The sequence below is a fragment of the Petromyzon marinus genome, chromosome 33 (genome assembly GCF_048934315.1).
Source record: "Petromyzon marinus isolate PM22_M1 ecotype Great Lakes invasive population chromosome 33, UKy_Petmar_22M1.pri1.0, whole genome shotgun sequence".
NCBI classification, from domain to species: Eukaryota; Metazoa; Chordata; class Hyperoartia; order Petromyzontiformes; family Petromyzontidae; genus Petromyzon; species Petromyzon marinus.
In genome coordinates, this window is record NC_133699.1 from 3,018,766 (window position 1) to 3,030,661 (window position 11,896).

The window sequence follows — 11,896 nt, forward strand, 5'->3', positions numbered from 1 at the left end:
TCCCTCACGATCCTGGCGTGCGACAATCCACGTGGCGTGCGACAATCCACGTGGCGTGCGACAATCCACGTGGCGTGCGACAATCCGCGTGGCGTGCGACAATCCACGTGGCGTGCGACAATCCACGTGGCGTGCGACAATCCACGTGGCGTGCGACAATCCGCGTGGCGTGCGACAATCCACGTGGCGTGCGACAATCCACGTGGCGTGCGACAATCCACGTGGCGTGCGACAATCCACGTGGCGTGCGACAATCCGCGTGGCGTGCGACAATCCACGTGGCGTGCGACAATCCACGTGGCGTGCGACAATCCACGTGGCGTGCGACAATCCACGTGGCGTGCAACAATCCACGTGGCGTGCGACAATCCACGTGGCGTGCGACAATCCACCTCTCGCCTGTGCGTGTCCTCGGCAGCCACCGTGCCCATTCCTTGGCTGCCACTTCGCTGTGATTCTTGGTCACAGTCTTGCACTTTGCACATCCTTCTCACGCATCGGCGGATTCATTCTCGAATTAAAAGAATAACAATGAACATGCTCACCATTTGATGCAGATACTGGGCGATACCAAAGCACGTGGCTCGCATTAGATTCGCCATCTTGTAATAACGTGCACTGCATATCGAACACAACTTTTCCATTATCCTAAATCTGTACGGAATGTAATGTCATGAATGGAAAAGTGACATGTGATTTTTATATCATTAACCTGAGGCTGTTATGTGTTTCATTGTTTAATGTGTTGCGCGGGACAGTTGTGGATAATTAAATAATTGAATGTTTGATTATGTTGCTTCAATAATTATTAGAAATGGAGAGGTGGCTGAGGGCTCAGAGTACAAGGGAGGCTCTGATTATTGCCAGGGTTCAATCCCAGCATAATCATCAGAATCTTTATTTATCCTGCAGGAAGAATCCGATGAGCTGTGAAGCTCTTTTTTCAAGATGTCTAGCATGGGTGGGCCAGCAAGTTACAGCAACAAAGAATGCAATACAACCCCATAGGAGCGCAACATATAGGAAAAGGTAAGTAAGTCACTAAATACAAAAAATATGTATACATAAAATCAAATAATGATTATATACATCCGATTTATCAAGCTTGAGAAATGCAGCAAAAAGGATAATAAACAATCCCAGACCACACCAAGATAACGCCACACAGCAGCGGTCCCTCAATAAAATGGCACGTTAACATTGAACTATCGATATACAGGTAATGGTCAAAGTTACAAATTTCAGCCAACCATTATTCATCCAGGTTTTCAAGGAAAGCGAGTTAATGGTCTCAGCCTGGTCACCAATAGCGCTACAAAAAGCCGCGCGCTGAATTTGATTTGTCAGTCAATCTGGCTTTTTTCCAGCTGTGTGAAGAAAAAAATTATCTCTGATAAAAATGCGACGAACACTCTCTGCAGGGCCTATTCAAGGTGCGTCTGAATAAAGAGGCCTGATTGAATTGCACTGGAAGCTGAAAGAGTTTCAAACAGATATGTGATAGTCTCGTGACATGATGCCGATAACACATTAACATTTCTGGAAACTAACACAAAAAACACTCAACACTAATGGAATGGCATTGTGGCCAGGTATCGTGATGGCACCACCTCCAATCTACCGATTGGAGGCAGTGTGGGTGGATCACATGGAAATGAGCCACCTATTTGCCATGTGCACCGAGTATATGCATGGAACAGTACAGAAAGTCGGTTGCTGGCCCAATACTTTTTTTAATTCGTGTAGATTTTTCTCCAGGAATTTCGTTTTCTTTGTCTTTCAGCCGAAAACATTCTTGCGCAAGGGTTCAGCTGTGCAGACGTTGTGATTGTAAATGAGAAGAGACCACCCAAACCGGGTCCACGGCTCATGGTGGCGACGTGGCCCAGCCGTACAGCGTTCGCCCCTTGTTGGAGAGGTACGTGTTTTTTCCAAATCCAGCGACCGCCCTGGTTATTAATGTGGGGTGTAGTGACCATAACGATACGCGCAGTCTGATGCACGGTGGATGTGCAAGATCTCTTGACATCAGCCGCAGGAGTAGGCCATATTTGTCAATGTAAAAAAACAAAATGACCTGCAAATTACATAGTTGGGATTATACACACAGCAGTAATCATAGCCCCCTACTGGCAGACTACTGCCCCAGGCCACTCTTGCAAACGGGACTCGTCCTGGTCTCTTGAGTTCCTCACCTGGTTAAACAAACTACATTTGAAGCTTAAACGCACATTTTTGCTGTGTGATCCGAATGAGTGGTTGTAGTACACCGTTGCTTTAACAATGTAGTTATCTTCTTTGGTTCTTTCGGTAAAGTCACGTAGAATGAGAATAAAATAATAAATTGATAAAATAAAATAACACAATAATATTCTCTTGCCAAGTATGGAATTGAGTCTTCGAATGTTTACATAAATAAACAAGACAACAGGTAACTCGCTCGGAATTATTTTAATGGACCGATTGATTGAATTTTTTTTATTACAAACTATTGAATGTGATTTTGAACAATTCATTTCAAGTGTCATTTGTATTTTGTGTCTAGTTCCGATACAAACAGTAGAAGAAAAATATGATGTACTGCAATATGATTTGCTACGAAGTTGAACAAGCTTCTGTTGATTAAAATTATTGTTTAGTGACCACATTTGACCCTGTCCAATTTCATATCAGACTTTACAATGAGCCCTTTGTAACATTTTAATTTATTTCAATACGTTTGAGTGAACACACTATAATTCTTCAGTCTTTGCCAGCTATTACAGTTAATCTATTCACTGAACCTAAATTATTTTGCCTTTTTCTTTTCAATAAGCAAACAATAGAAAGAATTGCATTTCATCAGAGCAAATTGACTTGGGATTTTAAATGTATTTAAATAAGCTTTTCTCACTGGTACATTCAGCAGTCTACCAGGTTATGATAGCAAATGTCATAATATATATAAGACCACAGGAACGGATCCTTTTTTTCAATATGGGGAAAAGATTATAGTTTTGCTTAGAAGGGCTTTTCTCAAGATTTATTATACCTCCTAATCAAGCTATACAGAATAATGGCCCGAAAAACAGGACATATAGGGTTATTTAATTTTTTTGTTACATTGTCAGTAAAACATTTGTATTGCTTATTCTTCAAGTTAATATTGTATCTATTATTATTAATAATAATAATATATATAAATTATTCCTCTGGGGTCACCTCAAATCCGTCATGTACAAAACTCAACCAAGAACCCTGAGTAGATTGAGACAAAACGTAATTCATGAACGTTCACCGATGAAACCGTTTTTTTGTATTCCTAAATTCAGATAATTAATTCGTGCGTGCATTAATACTCACGGAAGTCGCTTTAAACATTTGTTAAAATAAATGCCTGACTTTTGGGCCACCCTGCATGCGGTATATACATATTGTTCATCCATTCAGGGAGGGGGGGGGGGTGGGAATGCTCCTGTGATATAATGGTGGTCGCACTTGACTTGCAATCCAGAGGTCACAGGTTTGATCAACCTGTGCGGCAGTTGAAACTGTGGGGCAAGTTCTTAAATGCACCCGCCTCTGTTGGCACCCACGGTATAAATGGATGCACCGCCCGTTTGTGGATGGCAGGTTGTGGGTGGTGGAGTCAAGTTTAGGTGTGTCCACCCCTTCTGAGACGACTGGGCAGCGTAGAAGAGGAGGCCGAAACCTTTTCTCGAGGGGCTCTGCAGAGCTCCCTCTAGTGGAGACCCTTCTGCTCGCAGTGGCGTAATCAAGCACTTGCAGGGCCGCGCCTTTACCTTTTATATCCATTCATTTTTTTTATGTGCAGATAAGTAAAGGCATTTAGATTATGCATTGATATATAAATCAATATATATATGAATCCATATATTAATGATCTTTAACATAATCTGCGCGAGTAAATGGAGAATATCACAATTACTGCGTGGCACATCGCCAACTGCCACCTGGGTTCTTATCATTGCTGTACCTGTGATGCAAAATTCCAATGAAACGCACCTAGTGGCCACCTGTAAATGTTTGAGCACCCCTAATTTCTCTATTTCTCTTTCTCTGCGGGTGTGTTTTTGTTGCATCACACATTGCTGATGGTATCAAGGAGCATTCAACAAAGGTCAGGTGAGATTTTTTTCACCCCCCCTCCCTCCCTTCCCCCCGGGTAATTCTTTTAAAGCTCCTAATTGGTTTTTGTAAAATGAGGATCGATATGCCAAATCCCAGGCATTCATCATGGTCCGAGCTAGTCGCAATAAGGTCAAAGGTGCCTTTTGTGGGGCTGCATTTTCAATGGGACACCGATTGTACCGCGGCTTTCTTTGGGTTCAGTTTGTTCCCAACAAATCCGATTAAGGTCAGAGCACGTGGATTTTTGTTGTATGGTTTATGCCTTCCCCTCGCAGGTACTTTTGTTTTTACAAACAAATTTATTTAAAAATATAGATTTCGCCAATATTTTTTTTTTAATGTTTGTTACTGGCCACGTTTCTAAGCTACGTATCATCACAGGTCGTACATACCGATTAAATGTTTTTTTTTTTCCTGCGGGAGAATTGGTATGTTAATTATTATTATTTGTACACTTACCCAAGAAAAACCTCACCGAGTCTCTTGTTCACGAGGGTCCTGTCAATTGTTTTGTACTTTTCATGAGTGGGTGATGTTGCTGCTCCGATGTTGTCATCCCAATTGAGTAATTTTGTCGTTATTTTTTGGAGGAATGATATGTTTGGCCAATACCAGTTACATTGTGTGTGTGTGTTTTGTTTTACTTTAGGAAGAACTCGGTGGAAGCCCACGCAGAACAGGGTGAGAAACGTACAAACTCCACGGAAAAAGGCGCTCGTGTAGAGAATCAAACTCAGGGCATTTCTGGTGCGAGGCACGAGTGGTCACCACTGTGCCACGCTGCGATTGAAAAGTGTGCAAAGATGCACTGAGAGAGATGCACGCTTGGGATTACACTGAGATACGTGGATTGGAGATCATACGCCGGGGTTGAACACCAAATTCAAACGTTACGTCAACCGCCGAGAGATAGAGCGATGAAATCGGCTTGCGGGGAGCCACTACGTGGATTATTACATCGCAGAATCACGGGACAGAGATTGCGGCCTCCTCGGGGGGTAGGACTTCATCCATCAACGTTTGACCGTGCCTGATGATTATGATTACACACGCATAATCCATTGTGTGTGAAGCCACGGCCGTGGTAAATAATGCAGTGCAATATTATTTTGCAACTCTGACATTTGGACGCTCGTTAGTAGCTATAAACCGAAAAATAAACATGGATATCCACTTTATAATATGTTAAAGCATACACATTGGGCACTGTTACAAAGCTCACTGCATTATGAACCCAGGCGATCTGAGTTTAATTCCCAGCCAGGGGCACTCATCACTGGCAAGTGATACAGTATCTGAACCAGTCCTGAGCATCTATTCACCAAAATGCACTGCCCAGTGTGATACTATATGGTTAAACAACCCTCGTTGACAAGATATGGGGATGCTTTCATCCAGCAGTGGATTGACAAAGGGACTATGATTTTATTTGGAGAGCGTGGCTAATCAGAAGGCTACCGAAACAGAGATAATTGAAGGGTGCTTTAGATATAATCACTCTGGGGCCAACACTCTATTAAGAGAGTGTGCTCCTGTGAGTGGTATGAGCTTCTCGAGGGAGCATCTGTCAGTTGCGTTTGATTTATCATCGAAGCAAAATGAAATGTGCTGTGCCGACCTTGCTTAATTTTTATTCCTCATCATAAAAATGTATTGGCAAACTCCAGCTTGTGAATGTATGTTAATGTAATTGTTCTCGTGTGATGCTTGAATCATATTGCATCTTGTAAACGAGGCAAAGAGTGTATAATTGTTATTCTAGATTGTGATCGCTATGCTATGTTATAGGGAAGAGTTTCGGATTTAAATGTTTCAGATTTTGTATTTCTAAGGACAGTTTTAGGATATCTTCAGATATCTGGATTGTTTACGTAATTAAATAACTTAACAAGAAATGATGCCACCCAGTGCCACTTGACACTGCTCTTGGTGGGTAAAGCAGAGATGTTGCCATAATGTGATGTTGTTTTCTCTGACGTCACATTTTCAGGTCAATCCATATCTATGAATATATTTTTTCAGATCATCCGACATTTCATATATAGGCCCAATAGTTGCCCTTCCCCTGCAACCTCCGATTAGCACGGTTGGCTACGTGCGGTGGAAAAGAAGTTCTGCATACATACCATGCATCTATATAGGCCCGTTTGTCCGCTTTTTAAGATTAATAAAAAAAATCAGGAACACGTTCTTACTATCTTGGCCCCTTGCATTACATGCAGTCTTTAACAAGTTGACGTTAACGTTTGTTATTGTTTCGTAAACAAGTTTAATGCCACAGTACAAAAGAAGCAAATCAGACGAATGGCTGGTACTTAAGTTCTTAGGTGTTAGTGGTGCCCGTCTCAGTCTGGCTGAGGAAAAGTTGACTCCGATGTATGTAGCTAACCGTGCAAATCGGAGGTTCGGGGAAGGACAACAAACTACACACACAAAAATCAGTTCTAAAGAACCACATCGGAAGTGGAGAGGTGATGGACATGGACGCGCCAGGGCAGAGATCGAGAGGCAGGAGGCATGCCTTGAGAGAGGTGGTTTCAAGCGGTAAGCCAAGATGTGAAGGACTGTGGAGTGGATTTGGAGATGATGACCCAGGACAGGAATGAGTGGAAGAGGAGGACCAAGAAGGCAGACCCCACGTGGGGTGAAATTCCAAGAAGTCAAAGGCTGAAATGAAGCCATTAAGTCAGTGCTTGTATGATAATTGATAAATGGGTGTCCCTTGCCAATTTACAACATGAGGTTAATCATGCCGATCATGGCCGAGCTAGAGGATACACAACAGTGCATACACCAGAGCCTTTCAAATGTCTGCCCTAAGGCCATAATTGCCCTCTTTCATCATAATTTTACATGGATTTATACAATCCTGTGTATATTTTACAGAATTTTGCATGACTTGACATGCCTGATGCAATGAACGTGCTGCATCTGCAAATGTTTGTTGACGTATCTTTCTGAATATGAAACTTCTCTGTGGCACGCCACTCCTCACTTTGACCGTGGATCTCTCTCCGTCCTAGATCTCCGTGACCACTCCCACTGCTTTGGACACCAACGACCACGATACGGTACCCTCCTTAAACATCTCCATCCTACGCAGGCATCTTGCCCCTGAGCGGCAGGAAGGCTGCAAGGGGCCATGCCCCCCCCCCCCCTGATAAAAGCTCAGTCCCCACCCCCTCCGCTAAATAGTTTAAAGTCTGTGAAACATCGCCTGCGCCGTGCCCCCTCTCGTTGTTGAATTGCCCTCTCCTTTAAACGAGGTGATGCTTCAGGGCAGTAAGCGTCGCCGGCTCTGCTCTTGCCGCTTATGGTCTCCTCCGACGTTCTTCTTCTTCTTCTTCGTCTTCTTCTTCTTCCTCTTCTTCTTCTTCTTCTTCTTCCTCTTCTTCTTCTTCTTCTCAGAAACCCCCTGTGCTACGGTGTCCCACAAACTTTCATGCTGGGCCCTTTGCTCTTCTCAATGTCTCTCCCTCATAGCTCTCATGTCTTTAGAACTGCTTTTTGTCTTTAGTTTATTGTCCTTGCCACGCACGTCTCATGAGCACGTTGCAAAATAAGTTCAACATACATACCACGTGGTGAAATTCATCTCCAGCATTCATGTCGAGCGTCACTTCAATTGCTTGAAGGTACCGACGTCTCCTTCGTATTCTTGTCGTACGGCTGCTCATGTAGATGCAGAGCAACAACTGTGATTTAACATTCAGGTGGTCAAGCGAGACAACTGCTTCAGAAGCTAGCGGAGGAGTGCATCAGCGCGGTGATGTGCATCGGCTGTCCGCATCTACTGTCATGGTGTGTGTAGTGGATGCGGTTCATGTTGGAACATGAGCTTCGTGGAAGAACAAACTCAGGGATCTTCTGCTTTGAGTCGAAGTGTGGAAAACCTCAACACATTTTGTAAAAAAGACAGGTAAATGAAAAGTAGTTTGATTTGTAGACGAAGCTGCATTCATATTTGGTAAACATACATACCACAAATCTTATGTACAAATAGGTAACGTCTCTGGTGTGTTTGGTTCTGGATGACTCGGATATCTTGTATGTGTGGTGAAGGTTGTTTAATAAAAAAGCATCTTATCAGTATGGTAAACAGCAGGCATCATCTAGGAAACAAATGTTAAATACAATTGAGCAAACATCTGAATGAGAGCAAAGCGTAGGTTTTCACGGTTGTGTTGCCAGTCATCTCGGCCACTCAACCGCATGGCGCCTGGGTCTGTCCCGTGACCTCCTGCCAGCGAGCCTTCAACACTTCACGTGGCCGAAAAATGCACCTAGCCTGGCACAAGCAACGGTGGTGACATCACCATCCCCTTAGGGGCAAATGTCGGCTGTTGTTGCTGCTGCGTCGCTCTGTCGTGTTGACGGATTATGCTGCTGGTTGTTCGGGATGCCAGACGTCTCGCTCTACGTGGTGTGAGATTATTCAGGAACTGTGCTGCACCCTGGGAGCTCTGCTAAGTTGCTGAGGAAACTCCTAGCATCTGGAGCGAAACGTCAGACATCGTGCTAAACAACAGCTCGATGCAACTGAGAACACATTGGAGAGGTATCTGAATGACAGGCTGAGTAATCAGAAATGAATGATGAATTTTGACAGGATGGACAGGAGGGTTGAATGGGATACATTTACTAAAAACCAAGGAATTGGTTGAGTGTTTTTTTAGGAGATCTGGGAAGAGGAGACCCGGAAACATTGGAACCTTCTGAGAGAGGGTGGGGATGGTGACGTTTGTAATGTACGTGTGTATGTTGAACTTATTTCGCACCGTACGTAGCCAACTGTGCTCATCGGAGGTGTGGGGAAAGGACAACAAAACTAAACACAAAAAGCAGTTCTAAAATAAGAAATGAGTTTTCAATCTAGATTTAGAAGTGCACAGCTTCCGAACATCAGAAGGAAGAGCATTCCAGGCGGCTGCAAAAGCGGATCTTTGTACGATGGCGAGCCAAAAACCACTGCGAGGATGGACCAGAGTTCGAGTGGAGTGAGAGGACTGGTGAGAGAGTGCGTGGAGGATTATGGTTGTGGAGGTGGTGCTCTAGAGTGGCGTTAGAATTCTGCGGTTGTGATGGGAGTCATGGCAAGAGTTTTCTAATGTCGCAAAAGTTTTACAACTTTGCTCGTGTTGTGAAAAACACAGTTGGAGTTTCTCCATTGTTGCGGACGTTGTTTTACTGGGCTTGAAGAGGCTTGGATGCTACCCAGCTCCACACTTCCACTGATTCCATGACCTCCACCTCACTGTCCCCTCTCGTATCCTGGCTTCATGCCGTCTCATCTTAGAATGGTTATAATTTCCTCCAAATAATTGTTGTCAAATTGAAGTTCTTCCCTCTTTGCCAAAAAGTCCACGTTCATTGCTGTCCCCAGTTTGATGATGCATCTCCTTGGCAAGGAGTGTTGCGTAACCTTGGAGTCATCACTGATCCTGGTTCTCATGTCAACTCTGCAGGACCTCACACCTCTCATCTGTACACCTCTCGGCACAGTGATCGCTGTGATCCCCATCCACGCCCTTCGTCACATCTCGACGGTGACCACTACAACTACTCCTCCACACTCTCCCCACATCTCTCATCTCCAAATGGCGGATACTATATACAGTGAGGGAAACAAGTATTTGATCCCCTGCTGATTTTGTACGTTTGCCCATTGACAAAGAAATGATCAGTCTTTAATTTTAATGGTAGGTTTATTTGAACAGTGAGGGACAGAATAACAACAACAAAATCCAGAAAAAACGCATGTCAAAAATGTTATGAATTGATCTGCATTTTAATGAGGGAAATAAGTATTTGACCCCTCTGCAAAACATGACTTAGTACTTGGTGGCAAAACCCTTGTTGGCAATCACAGAGGTCAGACGTTTCTTGTAGTTGGCCACCAGGTTTGCACACATCTCAGGAGGGATTTTGTCCCACTCCTCTTTGCAGATCTTCTCCAAGTCACTAAGGTTTTGAGGCTGACGTTTGGCAACTTGAACCTTCAGCTCCCTCCACAGATTTTCTATGGGATTAAGGTCTGGAGACTGGCTAGGCCACTCCAGGACCTCAATGTGCTTCTTCTTGAGCCACTCCTTTGTTGCCTTGGCCGTGTATTTTGGGTCATTGTCATGCTGGAATACCCATCCACGACCCATTTTCAATGCCCTGGCTGAGGGAAGGAGGTTCTCACCCAAGATTTGACGGTACATGGCCCCGTTCATTGTCCCTTTGATGCGGTGAAGTTGTCCTGTCCCCTTAGCAGAAAAACACCCCCAAAGCATAATGTTTCCACCTCCATGTTTGACGGTGGGGATGGTGTTCTTGGGGTCATAGGCAGCATTTCTCCTCCTCCAAACACGGCGAGTTCAGTTGATGCCAAAGAGCTCCATTTTGGTCTCATCTGACCACAACACTTTCACCCAGTTGTTCTCTGAATCATTCAGATGTTCATTGACAAACTTCAGACGAGCATGTATATGTGCTTTCTTGAGCAGGGGGACCTTGCAGGCGCTGCAGGATTTCAGTCCTTAACGGCGTAGTGTGTTACCAATTGTTTTCTTGGTGACTATCGTCCCAGCTGCCTTGAGATCATTGACAAGATCCTCCCGTGTAGTTCTGGGCTGATTCCTCACCGTTCTCATGATCATTGCAACTCCACGAGGTGAGATCTTGCATGGAGCCCCAGGCCGAGGGAGATTGATCGTTCTTTTGTGTTTCTTTCATTTGCGAATAATCGCACCAACTGTTGTCACCTTCTCACCAAGCTACTTGGCAATGGTCTTGTAGCCCATTCCAGCCTTGTGTAGGTCTACAATCTTGCCCCTGCCATCCTTGGAGAGCTCTTTGGTCTTGGCCATGGTGGTGAGTTTGGAATCTGATTTATTGGTTGCTTCTGTGAACAGGTGTCTTTTATACAGGTAACAAGCTGAGATTAGGAGCACTCCCTTTAAAAGTATGCTCCTAATCTCAGCTCGTTACCTGTATAAGAGACACCTGGGAGCCAGAAATCTTTCTGATTGAGAGGGGGTCAAATACTTATTTCCCTCATTAAAATGCAAATCAATTTATAACATTTTTGACATGCGTTTTTCTGGATTTTTTTGTTGTTATTCTGTCTCTCACTGTTCAAATAAACCTACCATTAAAATTATAGACTGATCATTTCTTTGTCAATGGGCAAACGTACAAAATCAGCAGGGGATCAAATACTTTTTTCCCTCACTGTATACATTTTTTTTTATTTTGCCACATAAGGCACACTGAGCTATATAGAACTTTTTCAGAAGCCACCTGGCCACGATTGATAGCTGAACGAAGTGGCTTATCACGTGGGCATTTATAGCAGCCAAATATTCTAAACCACAGTGGTAGCTTTTTCTTGCTCAGACATGTAAACAAGACCACATCACCCGAATGCTCAAATATAGTCTTGGAACAACGACGCGCTTGTCCTCCCCATCTTCAACATCATCCATGAACTCGGCTCCTGTCACCTCTCCCCCTCCAATATCACTCCGCAGCCCTTTGCATGCGTGCTCCCCACACCAGCAAACAAGTTCTTCCGTGGAAGCCCCAAGTCAGCCTCTGCTTTGTGAGTGGTTGCTCCTTCACTGTTGCTCTGATCATCTGGAACTCCTCTATCACCAGGTATCTGTGATGCTGCTGAACTTGCAGCAGTGAGCATTCGTGATTATGCTGTTGCTGATTAATCTTAATGAAGACGACGCCGGTTTACAGTTGTCTCGGTATCAATGCTGGCATCTCAGAA

General features: G+C 44.1%; 1 long non-coding RNA gene across 2 annotated transcripts; it reads left to right on the plus strand.

The window, feature by feature from the left end:
• Positions 1–911: 911 nt before the first annotated feature.
• LOC116948317 (uncharacterized) lies at positions 912–8,271 on the plus strand. Of its 2 annotated transcripts, XR_012945867.1 has the most exons (4): positions 912–1,918; positions 4,106–4,120; positions 4,781–4,812; positions 6,122–8,271. It is a non-coding gene; the product is annotated as an uncharacterized LOC116948317 (long non-coding RNA). The 2 variants fall into 2 exon arrangements; XR_004403791.2 differs by having other exon boundaries at positions 4,781–8,271.
• The last annotated feature ends 3,625 nt before the right edge of the window (positions 8,272–11,896 follow it).